Source organism: Mastigoproctus giganteus, chromosome 9, assembly GCF_048544385.1.
Source record: "Mastigoproctus giganteus isolate SK-2022 chromosome 9, ASM4854438v1, whole genome shotgun sequence".
In the NCBI taxonomy this organism is placed as follows: Eukaryota; Metazoa; Arthropoda; class Arachnida; order Uropygi; family Thelyphonidae; genus Mastigoproctus; species Mastigoproctus giganteus.
Genome location: NC_143583.1, coordinates 62,919,535 through 62,932,804, shown reverse-complemented (window position 1 = coordinate 62,932,804; position 13,270 = coordinate 62,919,535). Strand labels below are relative to the sequence as shown.

At 36.6% G+C, this 13,270-nt stretch overlaps 2 non-coding genes across 2 annotated transcripts; both read left to right on the top strand.

Annotated features, from left to right (window-relative positions):
- The first annotated feature begins 5,434 nt into the window (after window positions 1–5,434).
- TRNAW-CCA (transfer RNA tryptophan (anticodon CCA)) lies at window positions 5,435–5,506 on the top strand. The gene has a single exon. It is a non-coding gene; the product is annotated as a tRNA-Trp (tRNA).
- A 1,134-nt stretch (window positions 5,507–6,640) lies between these two features.
- Window positions 6,641–6,712, top strand: TRNAW-CCA (transfer RNA tryptophan (anticodon CCA)). The gene has a single exon. It is a non-coding gene; the product is annotated as a tRNA-Trp (tRNA).
- Window positions 6,713–13,270: the final 6,558 nt, after the last annotated feature.

The following is a 13,270-nucleotide window of genomic DNA, read 5'->3' as shown; positions in this document are numbered from 1 at the left end:
GTTACATATTACCGTTTTCTGGATAGAATCTTTAACAGTAAATGGATAAAAATCCACTATTTATATTATTACTCGACAGAGCCACGTTCATTGTATATTTAAAACTGCTTATCAGAAATTGTCTGACTTTTACGCAAAAGTAAAGTAATGGCGCTCTTCTCTAATTGGACATTATCATTGTGATTACAATTATTATCAAAAGAATAGAAAAGAAGAAAAAGCACAAAATAAACAGAAAAGACATTTGCAAACTTCTTTCGTGTAGAAAATTGCATTGTTATATCTAGTGAAGATTTACTACATTCTAAAAACCTGATTGTGTTACAACCAGCAATAGTTCCGCGGAGGAAAACTTACCATCTGAATATAAATTTGAATTCCATTATGGCTGTTTTATTTTCCCCGCTTTTTTTTTTCTTTTACTATTGTCAACTCCACATAGTATATCTGGCCAGTGTATGATTTACATGCTAAACTCTGCTGTCAAGATCAGGAAGGCTGTCATATCAAGTGTCTGAAAAGACTTCGAACTTGATAATCGTACTCATGGAGAACACGTTTGTTTCTACCTACGTCAGATTAAGATTTGGTACTTTATGATGACGTTCCCTACCAGCACGTATGTGTTGGTTCCAAATGTTTATTTTTCGTGATGTCAACCAATGGTTAGCTCTCGATTACACGGTTCACAAGGATTCATATTTCCCTTGTAATTTCGGGTAAGTGTATTAAGTAGCCTTGCACCTGTGGTACATAGAGTACAAGAGTTTGCGTCGTAAATATATATGTATATGGTCACATGACGATCTTATATATCAAGACGTTATTTTTTGAAGCAAAAGAATTTCATTAACGAATATTTCTAAAGCCTAATATTTCTGAAACGTCCTGGAGATTAGAAAGTGGAAACTCATGTTTTTCATCCTGCAAAACAAGCGAATCGACCATAGAGTACATAAATTTACAAACATCATATACTAAGGTTTCACAGCCTTAGGTTCGTCTGAAACAAATTACAAACATCCCCAAATTAGTAAATTAAAAGGAAGTGAAATTGGAAGAGGGGGAGAAATAAAGAGTAAAAGAAACGTGTTTTTTTTTTTTTTTTTTTCCCACTACAAGACAAGTCAAAGTCAAAGTATTTTATTATTTTTTGGCAGGCTCCAGTGTTTCCCCTATTCGCCGCTGAACGTAATCTATACATTGTGTACAATTTATAATGATTAATTGTACATAAAAGCACAATGATTAATTATACATGAAAAGCACAATGATTAATTATACATAAAAAGACTATTTACAATGATGGTACATAAAAAGACTATATACAATGATGATACATAAATAAATACTGTGCTTCAGAGTCCAGCAGACCGATCAATACATCAGGTAAGAGTAATCCAAAGAAACAGTCTAGCATTTTAGTGAACCTCAGGAGCAAGAATTCTTTTCCTCCGTTTAAACAATTTCTCTGCATAGGTGGAGAAGGCAGTATAATATTCGGAACAGTTAACCAATCTTGGCAGTTCGGAGCAGTCAAATACATCTGTGAGAAGTTGAAAGTCCAGTCTTAAATCATCGTACAGAGGACAATGAAAGACGAGGTGCTCAACAGTTTCCTGAGCACCACAACTACAGAGAGGAGTGTTACTTAATCCTAGTGAGAACAATTTAAAGTTAAGACTTCCATGACCGGTATATAAAAACGTAACGTATAAACCAGGATTGAACCAGTCCATTTTCTAGTCGTAATCAACAACCTCGGGAAAAAACTTAAAGGTCTCCCTACCCAAAGTAGAGGTAGACCAGATATTTTGCCACGATCTACAACATTCATTTCTCATTCTTTTAATGTCTACATTTTCTTGCAAGTCAGTATTATATGTTATACCATTTACAATCGCAGGAACATTTTTTTCTTCTACAATATAAAAGATAGTGTAACATTACTTCATATTGGATTGGCAGTCGATGACTGAGGACCTGGAGAGTAGCTGTAGAGACAGTTCGACAAGCTCTACTTACAGCGAGAAGAAAGAATCTTTTTGCTTGGGTAAGATATTTTTGAACAAGGGAGTTACCGATTCTGTATCCCCAGGCCCCAGCCACATAACACACAATTGGTATAAATATACAAGAGTAGTATAATTTAATGGAAGATTTATTTGCACCAAAAGTACTCCTGGTAATCTTAATAATTTTATAGTCATAGCTTTTATTTTCTGAAGTACATATTTTGCATGATAATTAAAATTAAGATGGTCATCAAAATAAATTCCTAAGTATTTATGCTGCCGAGTACTCCTAATCATTTCTCCATTCAACTTAATAGCAGGTGGTCTATTCACATCAAGAGAGCCTTTTAGCAACATTTGTTTTGTTTTATTAGTCGAGATTTGAAGTTTATGTGTTTGACACCAGATATCCAAGTCCTCTAGAATTTCATTTGCTCTGCACTCTAGCTCCCGGCGGGAATTACCAAAAATCAGAATAGCAAGGTCGTCTGCGTAAGCTAACTGAAGGATGTTGTCTCGATCAACCGAGAGCCACCCATCAAGGACCATGTTCCAGCACACAGGGCCAAGAACAGAGCCCTGAGGGCAGCCCCTAGAAACAGATCTGGAGACGGAGCAGAATCCTGAAGAAACTGTGATGCTGCGAGAATCAAAGTAATTCGAAAGGAGACGGTAAATAGGAGCAAAGACCCAGGCCTCTCTGGACCTCGTCAGGACACTCGGCCACCAAACAGTGTCGAATGCCCCTTGGAAATCAACAAAGAGACCGAGGACATATTTAGAATTGGAATTTTGAACAGAACTCAAAACCTGACAAATAGCATCAGCAGAAGACCTTCCACATGTAAAGCCAAATTGAAGTGGGGAACTTAGGTTTCTGTCTAAGTAATTATGTCTAAGTAATCTAAGTAATGTCTAATAATAATTTAGAAGACGAGAAACAATTAATTTTTCCAAGACTTTGCCAAGGATGGGCAGCAGTGCAATGGGCCTATAAGAGGCTGGATCATTGGAGGGTTTGTCAAAGGACTTAAGCAGAAGTTTAAGTCTAGCCTTTTTCCAAGCCAGCGGGAATAATCCTGAAGACAGACAAGCATTCAAAAGATTTAATATAATTAATGGGCAATTTTTCCAAAATCTTTTAAGTACAAGGAGATCCTCAAGGAGATCCTGTCCAGGACATTTACCATCCCTTAAGGTTGAGATAGCAGATTCCAACTCAGTATCCGTAAAAGGAGCTTCGGTTCGGGGCCCTTGGTAAGATAAATGATCTAATCTCATTGTAGTTTGGATGGTGTTTTCACAGGAGGCAGTGTCCTCATGGAGCAAGCCGTCCAAGATAGCATTTATGGACAACCTCCAGTCCAGGGTTACATTACCATTTACAATAATAGAAGAAAGAACATCGCCGGGATGAACCTTGTTAGTAACAAGTTTGTAGGGTAATCCCCACGGATCTTCATTTATGTTGTGCTGAACAAACCTTGCCCAGGCAAGTTTCTTCTCTTGGAAAATGGTATTGAAATAACTCCTTCTATTGGATTTATACAACTCACCAAGTCTGTCAATCTCATCTCTGGGCCTGTTAGCTCTCTTTGCTCTCTGAAAATTACGACGAGCATTTTGTAAGTTTCTTCTGAGAATTGTGAGATTTGGGATCCACCACGAAACACTATTCATTTTTCGTTTTTTCTTCTTTAGAGTGGACTCACAGACGGTGATTAGAATCTCTCCCACTACAAGACAAAACCAATTCTACGAAACTTATATTAACCGTAACGGTTGTCTTTGTTTATTGAATGAACTAGAAATATCCGTGGCGAATATTTCGCCAAACTTTCAGAGAAGAAGAAAAGATTAATATTACAAAAGCTTTTCTCTCGGCTCCCTTCTCTGCTAGCTAAGGTGTCAGTGGGACGGATTCGGGTTAAAATGCAATTTGATATATATTTTTAACATGTATGACAATATCATCATTTAAAAAAAATTACAATTATTGTACAAAATTATCTATATACTTGGAAACTTCTTCGTAAAAATTGTTCATGAGCAAAAACTCCAACTTTGTTGAAAGTCTGACCACGAGATTTGTTGATTGTGATGACAAAAGCTAAGAAATTGTCTTCTCTTTGAAATTAACGGCAAGCTAGTTTCATTGGGAACAAAATAAATTCTCGGGATTTGAAAATCGGTCTGAAAATTTTTTGGATTTTTTTTCCCCTATATTACTCTTAAGTGAAACCATTGCAAAAGGAATCTGGTCGAAAGCTTGTTTAGTCTTTGGGTCATTCAGTTCAAAGAGCGTTCCGGACAGAGGGACATAAGCAAATTATTATATAGATGATGAAGAATAATCGTTAATCGTTTTCAAAACAAATTCTGGAACACAGGCAATTTACACACTGGACACACTGACTCCTGTCGGTGACGATTAATGGACGTAAGTTTCCCCTCTAATCAAAACAATCCAACTGGTGGCATTTCATCACGAGCTTGGGCCCCGGCGAAACATTTTTATTGGACCCGATTTTCATTTTTCATTTTTTTTTTTTTTTTTTTTTTTGGGCTCTTCCCCTGAGTTCAGGTTCCTGGTGCAATTGCACCACCGGCGCCATAGAATGGATATGTCACTATACCCAGCCATCTTTTCTCCAACTAGACAAACTCAAAGTTGCATTGACTTTAGACGCAGTTAAGAGAAAGTCTGTACAATCGCTTTTTAAAACTGTTTTCTTCTCAAAATAAGTTTAGCTTTTGGAAATATGAAACTAATTGATCTAGCAATTATTATAGTAAGAAAAAAGACTATTCAAATTAAATCGCAAATATTCTTTATATATATATATTACGTACATAAAATTTTTCACTACAAAACTGTACCTGAATTCATTAATTATCAGTCTCACTTCGCGGCTTGTGCAAGTTTTGACCTGTAGCTTGGAGGAGGGGAAGGGGATAGTGGTATTCCATTTTTTGCTTACATTGTGCCACCGAAACTTAGTTTACGAGGTGTTACCATCCCATGCTGTTGTACGTGAGTGAACGGACGAATCAACATTAAATTTTGCTTAGCTAAGTAAAAGTGCAACCGTGATTCATAACTTTGTATCCCCCAGCCTTAAAGTGATACGAACTTATCACGTTCGTGCACATTTCTGTAGCACAGTCATTTTTGCAATGAAGGGGATGGGGGAAGTTGAAGGTCCCCCCGCATTAGGTCTCTTTAGATGTTATCAGATTAACTGAAAGCAAGCACACTTGTAACCATATTTCGACAGAAGATGTGAGCAATTGGATAAAAGCCAAATTCGTTCCATGATAGTTAACAGAGAAATAAAAGGAATTTATTCTTCAATTTATGCTGATCTTTTGGAAATTTGGAAAAATCTACAGCACAGATAAAAAAAAAAGCTTTGTGTGGGCTGGTGGCGCAACGGTAGCGCGTCTGACTCCAGATCAGAAGGTTGCGTGTTCAAATCACGTCCAGCTCAAAAGATTTTTTTTTTCTTACTGGCAGTAAAGAAACTGCCTCGTAGTCTGAATGAACTGTTCAGGAAACTGTAGAAAAACAAATCACCTTACCATATTCTCCGTATTTATCATATCCTGAATTTTTTTTTTTTTTTTTTTGGCTAAACGCTCAATGAAAAAACATAAATACACGGTTATCTGAGCCATTCAGATGACTGTGAAAAACTGATGACGAGTGTTTTAAAAGTTCTTTTCAAAGCTACTGCGATGACCTTACTCAACAGCTATAACTGTGTATTGTACAGAGAGAGAGAGAGAGAGAGAGAGAGAGAGAGTCTCTTTCCTTCAATATTTTTCTATTTTCAGAAAAAAAAGCAAATAATCCGTAAATATATCAAATTATACCTTCGAAGACGGCTAAATTTTCCTTCAGCTTCCAATTCTAACAGCAATAAAATAACGGATATTGGCAATCTCTTGTGGATAGATAAAGAAATAAAAATATAAACGTACAGTGCTGCAGAAACCAATAAGAAATACCTAGACCAAAAAATATTTTCTTGAACAACTTCAAGTTAAGTTAAAACACAAATAATCCGATTTACAGCAAAATTAGTTTGAACGTACGCATCATGAGTAACTTATTCGCGATTAAGTCATGAGGGGTCAAGACCTAATCGTTAGCGTCATGCTCAAATTGGACGCCTATTGCTTCCAGTTTAAGGTGTCTATAAATTACATGTGTTCGGCCAGCAGTAAAACTGTGGACCTCGTGCTGAAAAATTTCTCCTGACTCACACCGATAACTTGTATTTTTCCACACTTTTTTTGGAGACTTTGGGCACTATATACAGAAATAATTACACAGCCCCAGGGGATCTCATCTGGTGAGTATGGGCTTGGCACACCTAGAGTCCTGAGCTGGATATCATTGTTCTTCTCTTCCTTGGTGATTCCTTTCTACTTCTGACTCTCTCTCTCTCTCTCTCAGGGTAACTCGGGAATTTTTTTTTGGCTGGTGCAGCATAAGCCTTGGGCTTCCTTGCACCATGTGGCTAATAATAATAATAACATAAAAAACAACATTAGCGATACTGGAAGACTATCTTAAGAAGTAAAATCTACAGCACAGATAAAAAATACTACAACTGTGTGGGCTGGTGGCGCAACGGTAGCGCGTCTGACTCCAGATCAGAAGGTTGCGTGTTCAAATCACGTCCAGCTCAGAATGTTTTTTTTTTATTTTTTTTTATTGGCAGTAAAGAAACTGCCTCATAGTCTGAATGAACTGTTCATGAAACTGTATAAAAGCAAACGGTCTGGTAATTCGTACGACGAAAGAAAAGGTTGTTATCCATTTTTCGTGGGATTTTCTCCTTGTTGGTACCAGTGACTTCGGGTATCCATGCATGGGATTGCTGGTATCCACAGGCTATTGACTTCTGCCTTCCTGTGGATGCGGGATCTACAGACTATCCTCATGGATTAATCAGTAAGGGCATAGCTTGTGGCTCGCCTCCTCATGCCATGGACGGAAGGTACAACTGAACGACACGCACGCTGCACTTATTTCTGGATATTTTACAGTGTAATGCATTACCACAGAAGCTGGCCAATGTAAGTAAGACACTACATGCATTTTTTGTAGAATATAACCAGTGAAAAGTGTGCAATTGTCTCATTGTACAATTTTGTATACAAAATTGTACAATGAGAATGTGTAATCAATATCACATTTTTATTTTCCACGTACTATTAAAACTTTATTTATAAATGAAAAATATTTATTCATAATAAAGCATAATATTAAGTTTTAAAATTGAAATGTGGACAGATCAAGGCTGAAGATTATTCAGAGGCCCTTAATACTCTTGTACCTGCGCATATTGTTTTTCAGTTGCTTTTTTCTCATTGCATTAACTATTTTTCGAGAATTTGGCACATACTTGTTCATCAACTTTCCTGATGGGCTTCACGCTCTTCCTTCTTTATTTTAGTATCGAAAAACAGAGAAAGTGCATGCTAAATACAGTATACGAACCGTGTTCAGTCATTACAAAAGGTGAATAACCTTGAAGTTAGGCAATACTATCTGGCCAAGTGCATTTATCCTTCTACCTATCCAAATACGTTTTATTTAAACAAAAATAAATATTAAAACTTTAACGTCTTCAAATTTAAAAGAAAACTGAAGAATATATGTCCTGGTGTAACATTACGCGTTATCGTCAAACATGTCACTTCTAGAAAGAAACAAATCAAAAAAGATTTCCAGCCTATGATTAACAATTACATTTTCCTACGTTTTGTTCTTACATAGAATCTGCTTGTCCAATATTTTATTCTGTACAAGAAGGAGCGAGGCTTCCCCCTTTTCTTTAAGTTACAACTAAGAATCACCTTTATGGGTTGTATTTGATGCACCGACTTTGTTTTACTTCAGTGATCCCTGACAACCCTAATGGTCAATCACAGGGTAACGCACTGCACACAAAAGCACAAAGAGACAGCATAACCACTTCCCATCTAATTTAAGGACTGCACGACTTGAAAAGTGGGTCGCTGAACAGAAGATGAGAGAACAGGAAAATTTAGAACTTAATGGCAATGTTTCGTCCATTTCCTTAATGTGCTATTCCTTAATGATGAAATTTCACGGTAAGCAGTATGGCTAACGATGCAACTATCATTCGACTATCGCCTCAAAAGATGGCTGTCTAGTCTTAATTTAAAGAACTCATAGGCAAGTGTCTAAACAGCTTTCTAGTTAATGTGAGATGAATATACTAAGAAACTAGTTTAATTTAGTTTTCTGTGCTCATAAAATTCGCTGAAGAAACATTCAGGTTAATGAGTTTGACAACGCAACATGGAGTCGAGTACTCTCTTGTATTATCTACTGGAGATTTTGTTTTTGATTTTTTTTTCTCACAGTTTCTGTAGTTCAAATATGGTGTGAGTAAGAGCTACGATGCAGTATATTATACAGCAGCATTTTTTTTCCATTGATTTAATAATAATCATTTCCTATGAATGATTGTTATTAAATTCCTTAATTTTTCAAAAATAAACGCATATCCAATACCAATATCATATAGAGATATAATGGCTCCTGTGTATTACAAAACATTTAATGCTCGTATCCAAAATTTTACCAACATGAAATGTTGGTAAAACGAACTCCAAGGTCAACTTGGAGCCCAAAATCACCCCAAGGATTAAATAGATTATAACAGAGTATTCTTTAAATCCAAACTGACAATTAAATTTCTTTGAGATAAAGAATAATTCACTAATTCTAAACTACTTCAATAATCCTTCGAAAATGCATAAAGCTGAATCAATTATTACTGAAAGATCTAAAAAGGCAAGGCACAAACCTTGCTTAGCTTGTTAGGAAGTTACTGCCCTTGAGATAAAAAAATCGATACAAGTAGAACGACAGAACTCTCATAATTATATAGTTTGCGTAAAAATGCAAAAATCTCAATAATTTAAATGAAGATTTCTCCATAATTTTTAACAAGGTTGAATCTACAGATACTGGACAATAATCAAAAGGCTGCTTAAGAGATTTCATTTTTGGAACTCGATTCTTTGACCAAACCCAAAGAAAACATCCCTCCCGTAAGGTCCTATTCAGAAAGCATGCGAAAAAGCCCAACTTATATAAACTATAGATTTCAATTCTCATTTAGAAGAAAGTCGGAAATTTACCATTTCCTCAATCTTAATATTACCACAGCAAGATTAAATTAAACAGTTCTCAGGGTTATTTCTGTGAAGTTCTATTGAGTAATGCACTGTTATAAAATTTTTGTGTCACTGTTTTAGTGAGACAAAATAAATGTTGTAATATTTATGTTACAACAACATAAAACAGGAAAATGGGCGAATTTTGGCTACATTGACAGCCCGCTATGGTGATGAATGATTTATAAACATTCAAAAAAGGGATTGATTATATGGCAAACGAACTCCATGCTCATTTTAATGACTCAAATTAATGGTTACTTTTTTCTGGGACACATAGTCGTTGCCAGAGTCGTTGATTTCCATTAGGAGGAAGACTAAAAGAGGAGGAGGATTACTATTGCAAGTTATCGAAGGATAACGTAAAGTCTTTGAACTGTCTATTGATCCCTACATTGTCAAAACATAGATGTCGACAGACATAAAAATAATAAATAAATGTCACACTAGGGCCAACTGGAACACCAATTCATCTATTAAGTAGATATATGGGAACCATTCGTGTATCAAATGTACTGTGTTCGCGAATTGCGTGTGTTTTCTGGTCGATTTCTGATTTTCTGTACGAAAAACACGAGTTTCCGGGTGAAAAAACTTACTATCTAAAAAAACCATAAAAGTTCCTCACGTCATTGACGGGGTTCGAACCCGGGCCTTTTTTACTCGGTGTGGAAGCACGGTGACGATGCGGCTATGCTACCGCGCAGACAGATGTTAACAGACACTTCAAGGACATCTGTTTCTACTGCAACCAATCCATGGCCTCACATACCGAAGTGACAATGAATACCTTGAGCTTTCTACCCCTTGCAGTATGGCCTTGCACTTTCTGATTATCGTTTGTTCTGACCATTAAATGAGTTTTTAGGGGATAAAAAATAGCTACGAAAAAATCTTTCTTTCCTTTCGTATAGTTTAATTTCGGATGGAATAAGAAATACGACTCTTTTGATTTTTAAAACTTAAAAAAAAAATCTTTCAATATCAGCCTGAATAAAGGCTGATATTGAAACAGCGTGCAAGCCACAGGGTGCTTTTTTTTTTGGTGATCCCAAAGGTTACAGCAAAGATTGTGAAATTTACAGTACCATGGTGTCGTGGACTGAATGAGAACTAGAATTACAGAAGAAACTTGACATCAGACTTGAATTTCTGTCGACTGTAATTTTCAGGGAATACAGAGATGAAAGTGGAGAGATGAAAGTGGAGATGAAAGAGGTTGGCTGCCAATCAGAGAGGATGTTGGTTATTTATTAATATTGGTTGGTTATGCATGATTTCAAGAAAAGAAAGTCAAAGTGTTCCAAGTGATTTGTAGAGGTAGAAGAGCTTTAGATATAATAATTTCACATCACTCTGATAACATGAGGCAACGAACTTTTGAACCAAAGGAGGCGAAGAAGAGGAGATTCTAAATCAGAACTCAGAGCAGGAATATCAAAACTGACATATTCACAAATAAACAGCTTTTAAACGAACAACGGAATTGTGGAGTCAATAACTTGACTTATGATACAGGGAATGGGAAGTAGTTGAGGTAACCGATAAAATGTCAAGTTATTGAGTCCACAATTCTGTTCGTTCCATTAGGAGCATAATAAAATGGGGTTTATGGAAAGGAATTTACTTTTCTGAGATTACAATTGAGAACTCATGAAATCGATGTATGTTATAAAGCGAATTAGGAAGTTCTTAGGAGGTTTTATTATTCTTTTTTGCAGATAATCTTGGCCATTAATCTGATTACTGAGGATTCACTAAAGTGAAATTTGTGGAGAGAGAGGAAACATGACATACATTGTGACTAAATTTTTAGATATACTGTATGTATAAAAGGAGGCCTATCAAATTTGATATTGCAGTTGGTGATGCTGGTACATACCATTACTACCGACTCCCTGCGTTAAAGAGCAAGTAAAGTAAAAATAAATAAAATAAACTTTCTATTTATACTCCGGGGTACGCAAGGGGTACACAAGATAGAGAGAATACAATAGATAGCATCGTATTTAGTAGTCACGCAGGCTTGAATCACAGACTCAAAGAACCGGTACTTATGAACCCTGGTAACTGACCACTAGGCTATGGTGGCCTTAGTGGAAGCGAGATTATTTGCTAATTTATCTGAAGCCTCGTAAAGTGTCAGTATACTATCTGCCTTCACGTTTGTGAATTTGTTTTAAAACTATGCCTTCCAGAACTGAGGAGCGTCGACTTTTACTTTGATGCCAAACGTAATTTCAAAAGAATTTACTGGCATTACGAGACAGAAGAGATTAGGAAAAGACAAATTTTCTCAGTAATCCATACATGACTTTGGCAATTTCAGGCTTTTATTAAACAAGTGGTATTGCACTTGATGATCGCCTACCACCTAGTATAGCCTGGTGCCACGTAAGCTGGACTGTTTCTTTCGTTATGCGTGGGCGCTACTCTCAAAACCCTGTCTACTTTCACACCTGAGTGGTTAACCTCCAGTATATGAGGCACTTATACCAGGGGGGGAAGGATATACCTAGGATAACTAACAATTCCACAGCATAAATGTGTGATCTCATGACGCAGAACGACGATTTTGTCAAATTCTGCTCACACAGCTCATATACGTGACCTGAATATTAACTGCATTATCATTTTAAACCACCAAGTGAGTAAAAGTGTAGTTAGATAGTTTAAAGTGTAGTTTTGATAGGCCTCCTTTGCAGAAGGCGCTCCGGCCTTTAATTATCGCCACAGGAAAAATATTGAATACTAAATTGAGAGACCCTTCAAACAACTGACTGGGCAGGGCAAAAATTAAACTTAAATTAAACAAAAATCCAAAAATTTCTACTGACACAAGAAAGAAAAAAAAAAAAAAGTCCAGACGATAAATAGCCTAAACCTAAAAAAAAAAGAAAAAAAGCATGATTAACGCGTTCACTCCACTATATAAATTCTTTGTGAGCTCACACATACATATCATTTGAGTAATGCGTGAATATAATGGAGTTTTCAGAGTGTCAAAAAGATAAAAAAAAAAAATCTTCGAGTAATCCTGTAATATCACGAGCGGCCATTGAACTTCGTGATCAGCAAGCAATGAAATATTCCTGTGATTCTGGGTATGGGACTAATCCAGACTGCCCTTTCCGCTTCCATTTCATCGACTTAGACGCACATCCATTACAGAAACTGAGTTGATCCAAGTGTAAAAACAGCGAGCGTGTTAAGAACGACATTTATTTTATCATTAATCTTTAGCAGGTTTGGAGCCTACTCCGTGGCACTTATCCAGATGATCTCTACGCAGGCAAATTAGAGGCAGACGTTCTCTCTTTAATGAAATTCGCATTTCTACTCGTAATGCTGATCTACGAATTTGTCGACCACGCTTTCTGCTTCGGCGGACGGGAGCGAATGAGTCAGTGCGTGGAAGTCAAGCAGCATAGAACGGCGCTCACTGAGATATGAGAAGGACATTTTGTCCGCCCCCCTCGCTCCTATTGCATTCCCCTTCCTCTGTTCATCTCCCTTCTTCCTCCCACCTCGTGCTGCGGAAGTGGCTTTTTGGGAGCATCACCCAGTCATGGAGCAATGACATCATCTGGCTCGTCGCGCTACATTTTTAAACGGTTCACTGAAAGTCTGCAACTATTTGTGTTCGAGTGACAGTTTCACGGAAGAGATGCGAGGGATATGAGCATTTTAACAATGAGACCACAGATTTCGTTAATCCAACCTTGAATATCTCATTCATAAAGTGGATTTCTTTAAATCTTTTCAAATAAAAATTTTCTATTTGTAATGCTAATGAAAGATGTCCGAGTTTTGGCTGCAGTGCAAATTTTGCTTCCATAATTGAATCATTGAAAACGTTCATTGAAACCATTGATGAGATCTCCAGTTCTTTCATTTTAATTGTGTTACATGGAATTATTATTTTTGTTTCAATAAAAAATCGATAGCTGTCTTGTTTTGTCCCCACATCAACTTCTGAGAATACTTTTAAGTTGTGTCATTGCAAGTATTTGTTTCTACTTTCTTCCAGA